Source organism: Octodon degus, unplaced genomic scaffold (assembly GCF_000260255.1).
Source record: "Octodon degus isolate 3935 unplaced genomic scaffold, OctDeg1.0 scaffold00027, whole genome shotgun sequence".
Lineage (NCBI taxonomy): Eukaryota > Metazoa > Chordata > Mammalia > Rodentia > Octodontidae > Octodon > Octodon degus.
In genome coordinates this window covers 7,672,287-7,676,794 of record NW_004524603.1, presented here as the reverse complement: position 1 = coordinate 7,676,794, position 4,508 = coordinate 7,672,287, and the positions used below count along the sequence as shown (strand labels likewise).

General features: G+C 43.2%; 1 protein-coding gene across 1 annotated transcript in view; it reads left to right on the top strand.

Annotated features, from left to right (window-relative positions):
• Window positions 1-4,508, top strand: part of Cntnap2 (contactin associated protein like 2) — a 1,699,165-nt gene that overhangs the window by 1,271,252 nt on the left and 423,405 nt on the right. The gene's annotated exons all lie outside the window — the stretch shown is intronic.

Below are 4,508 nucleotides of genomic sequence, written 5' to 3'. Positions count from 1 at the left end.
CAGACAGACAGACAGACAGACAGACAGACACAGAGGAGGCTCCTGCATCTTATTCTTGTATGTTATCTTTGAGCAAATCTAAATGACAGTTGTCTTAAAATAAATGAGTGTCTTCAAGCTTCCCTAAAGGGAGAAAATATTAGTTGTCAGACCAACATGTAATCAAGAATCTTGTCCCTTCCTCTGAGCAGAAAACCCAGTATTGGCAAAGATCATTTGGTTTTTGATGAAGGAGAAGCCATGTGCCTGAAAAGATTCCAGCCAGATCTCTTCTGTTCAGGGTTTTCTGGACTTATTCAAGATTCAGACAATGAAATGATTCAGCAGTTTTTTTCTGTAATTCCTCCATCTTGTGTTTTAAATATTTCTTAATTCAACTCTGGTAGGTTACCCTAGTTGATTTTGTTTTATGGTATTTCAACCTTTAAAATGTAATTTTAGAAAACTGAATTGGCTGAAAATTAGACTTGCACTTTGGATATAGGAATGTAATGTTTATGTCTCATATATGCTGCTCTGGCGACTGTGTTTGTGTCCCTGAGAAAGCAACCTGAAAGTCTTAAGAGGTCAGCATTGCGTTAGGAGGCTCCATCTCTCCTTGGGGTGCTTGGCTTCCTTTCTTTTAGTTTGCCCAGTAATACTAACTTAGCTGCAACTGTCTCGATTTTCGCTGTATGAAGAAAAAAAGAACAAAATGAAAAAAATCCACTTTTTATTGAAAAACTTAGCATCCAAGAATTGTACTTGTGAAAAGAGAACATGATCTAAGTGTTAGAACTGGAAAGACACTCTGACAAATTTATTTCTTTACTTAATTATCTCTATCCTTCACTTAGGGATTTTGAAAAGGTACAATCTTCTTAAATTTTTTATTTGCATTAGGAAAATTCTCCTGTTACTGTTTAACCCCAATGGGCAGGTAGCTACACTGAAACTGTTTGTTCCTTTGCTTGGCTTCTGCTGTTGACCCAAAAAGAGGTTGCTTGTGACCTGAACATCTGTAGGCAATGTGACCATAGTTTGGGGTTGGATCTGTAACAGTAATGGGAACTTTTTAGAGCTCTCGGTGATACAAAGAGCCCTCCACAGCACTCACACCATGGGTTTGCCACCAGTGGTCCATAATAAGGCGCGCCGGCCACCCTAATGCCTTCTTACTTTATTATATGAACATAATATATTATATTATATATTATAAGGTGAAACCTCTACAAACTGTGAGCCAAATAAACCTTTTCTTAATTCTGGGCATTGGGTATTTTGTCTCAGCAATAAGAAGAAAGTAACCAAGACACTCCTCTTCTGATTTCTCTGGCCTATGGACCTCCTTCTCACCTCCTTGCCCTCTCCAAGGGCCAGTATTAAGGAACCAAGAAAAAAATAATAACAGTTCTTTATAGAACAAAGTAATATGTAATCTCTCTTCTTTGAGACCAAGAAGAGAGAACAAACTATCAGGTGGCCATAGCAAAGCTGACAGAAGTCACTTCTAGGTGGCTATGTCTGACCCAGACTTTGTCCCATGACTCTACGAATTAGTGTGTCATGATGTGATGAAAGAACTCCATAAAAATATCTGTTTGGAACAATAATTCCCAGCATTTTTTTGTATTTGAAGAAACTCCTGAACTCCTGCGATGGTTTGTGCCTAGATGTCCTCGCAGAACCTCTTGTGGTCTTGGGGTAGGCTTCTCGTGTTTAATTGATTCAAGGTCCAGTACTGGGATCATGGGAGTGACTGCTACACCTCCCTGGTGCAGGCAGCCTGCATACAATGTAAGAGAGGGAAAGAGGCTTTCTCTCCTCTTCCTCCTCCTCCCCTTTTGGCTCTTGATGCAGTTCCTGTTTTCCACCACCATGAACTGCTGCCCACTGCCATGCACCACTCTGCACTGGAGCCAGCCAACTATGGACTAAAACCTCCACAAACTGTGAGCCAAATAAACCTTTTCTTAATTCTGAGCATTGGGTGTTTTGTCTCAGCAATAATAAAAAAGCAACTAACACACTCCTCTTCTGATTTCTCTGGCTTATGGGCCTCCTTCTCACCTCCTTGCCCTCTCCAAGGGCCAATATTAGGGAATCAAGGAAAAATAACAACAGTTATTTTCAGAACAAAGTAATATGTAATCTCTGCTATTTGTATTGTCATGCAGATTTTCCCTCTCTTCTGATACTGTTCACACACACACACACACACACACACACACATGTGAGTGCACGCACACAGATTCACGGAACTTCAGTCCTTACTTCTACTATAGTCAGCTTACTCCTGCATCAACTTTACCCAGGTAAGCCCGACTCAGGGCTTGAAATGGCCTGAGACCTAGGCCTCTGGAGAAAATCTTGCTGGAGATGGGAAGGAAGGACGATGCGTTGAGGAGTCAGACTTCCTCTGCACCACGTTCCCTGGCAGCACCAGCACAGTGGAGGGGATCCCCTGGGCTCCGCTCTGAGAAAGCTCTGTGGGCCAGGCAGTCTTGAGCCACCCCCACCTACACAAACCATGCTTTTGGACTTGGACCCAAGAGGAAAACCTTCCGCCTATTGAAGTTAAAACTTTAAATTGGTGGTGAACAAATCTCGAAATCAAACAGATGTATGTATGTGCTAAAACAGAATTCAATAGTCTTTTTTCTTAATTTGTGACCCTTTGTGTAGCAATTTCAAAATCGTTTCATGCTATTTCAGCCCACCCCCCCCAAAAAAAAAAAAAAATAAGGACACATAATTCCCAATCCTGTAATCTTCTGTCCAGGCGAAGTGAAATATAACACTGAGAACCCAGAACTCTGTCTCTGCTATTGGCCATGGTGCTAGAATACCCCTTCTAGTAGTTTCTACACAAATGGATGCTCCATAACCTGTCGCAGTGCAGCCCCTAGACAAATGTGGCTACTGGGCACTTGAAATATGGCCAGTGTGACTGGGGGTCTGAATTGTTAGTTTTATTTCATTTTGATCGTTCTAGATTAAAATAGCCACACCGGGCTCAGGGCTATGCCCATGGACAACATAGCTCTAGAGCTGTAATCAGAGGCCCCTCTAGAGGGCCTGATACCTGCCCTGTCTCGGCTAGGTCTGAGTCTTACCTGTGGCTGCAAGTCTACCTGCTGGGATCCTTGCTGGAGAAAAAGATTAAAGCGGAAGAAGAAAGAAAAGTGGATTTTGCCTCGGGTACTAAACCTGGTTTCAAAAAATCCAGAATATACCTGAGATAAATATCTGTGCTGGGAAGGTGGGTAGATCATGCCTCAGTACTCCACAGGATTCGCTTTCTAGCAGCCAAGATGGTAGGACAGCATCAACACCGTACCCATGGAACAAATGTATTCCAGGACAAGCAGTTTCAAGTCCTCTGTGGGTTCTGTTCTTGTAACAAATAGCCCACACATTGCAGGGGATCAAAAGGCTTCCTCAGCTGCTGCACCCCTTTAAATTTTGTTTTAATTTATGTTTTGAAGTACAGTACAATCTCAATTTTATGTATTATGCAAACTAACCGTATTTTGGAAAGATATACATGGTGTTAGCATAACAACATTTCAGCTAACGACAGAACATGTATGACCGTGTTCCCACAAGGTTATCATGGAACAGGACAGGGCGTGTACCTCAGTGGCAGAGAGCATGCTAGCATGTGCAAATCTCTAACTCGAAAAATTATGATAGTGGATCTGAAAAATTACACTTGCCTCGTGATGCCGCTGGCCATCCTACTGTCCCTCATGGGTCACTAAACACACATCCGTGGTGATAATGATATAAGCAAACCTACTGAATGCAGTCGCCTAGATGTATGGCACATGTAATTATGTGCACAGCCTAGCACTTGATAATGACAATGATAACGTTCCTGAATTATGTACTAACTCTACCGTGCCATGGGGGATCTCCAGAGTGACAAAGCCCAGGCTTCTGAGAAATTGCTCCTAGCAGAGGCAGAATGTGCTGAACTCCGTGGACACCAAGGTGTGACACCACACGTGCAGTATTCACCAGGAAGTTCAGGCTCCACAAGGCATTCTTGTTAAACAACCAGCCCTTCTGAAACTCAAGTCCCCTGGCCAGCCACAGGCAGCCCTTCTGCCGCGCAAGGAAGCTGCCCCTTCTCCCAAACCCGTCTGCAACTCAGGACCTTCTCTTACCTCCTATCCATATCTACTACTTCACACCATGCAGTTCTACAGTCCACATCCTGCCGTGACTTCTCCTGATGTCCAACAGTGCCTCCTTAAGGTCAGAGAAGAGGAGAACAAGGTGCTGCCAACTTTCCTCAAGCCCATCATTTGTTATCTCCTAGACAGAAGTTTCTTGAACAAAATCAGCTACAGAATTTACAAGGCTCAGGGCAGATGAAAATACACAGCCACTCTTTTAAAAAGTGTTATACATTTCAAAGCATGCAGCATAGCACTTAGGACACGTCTAGGCCTTCCCAGGTCACACAACACGTTCCTCGCCGAAGCGCACAGCCAACCTTAGACCCTTAGCTTCCTTGGGCG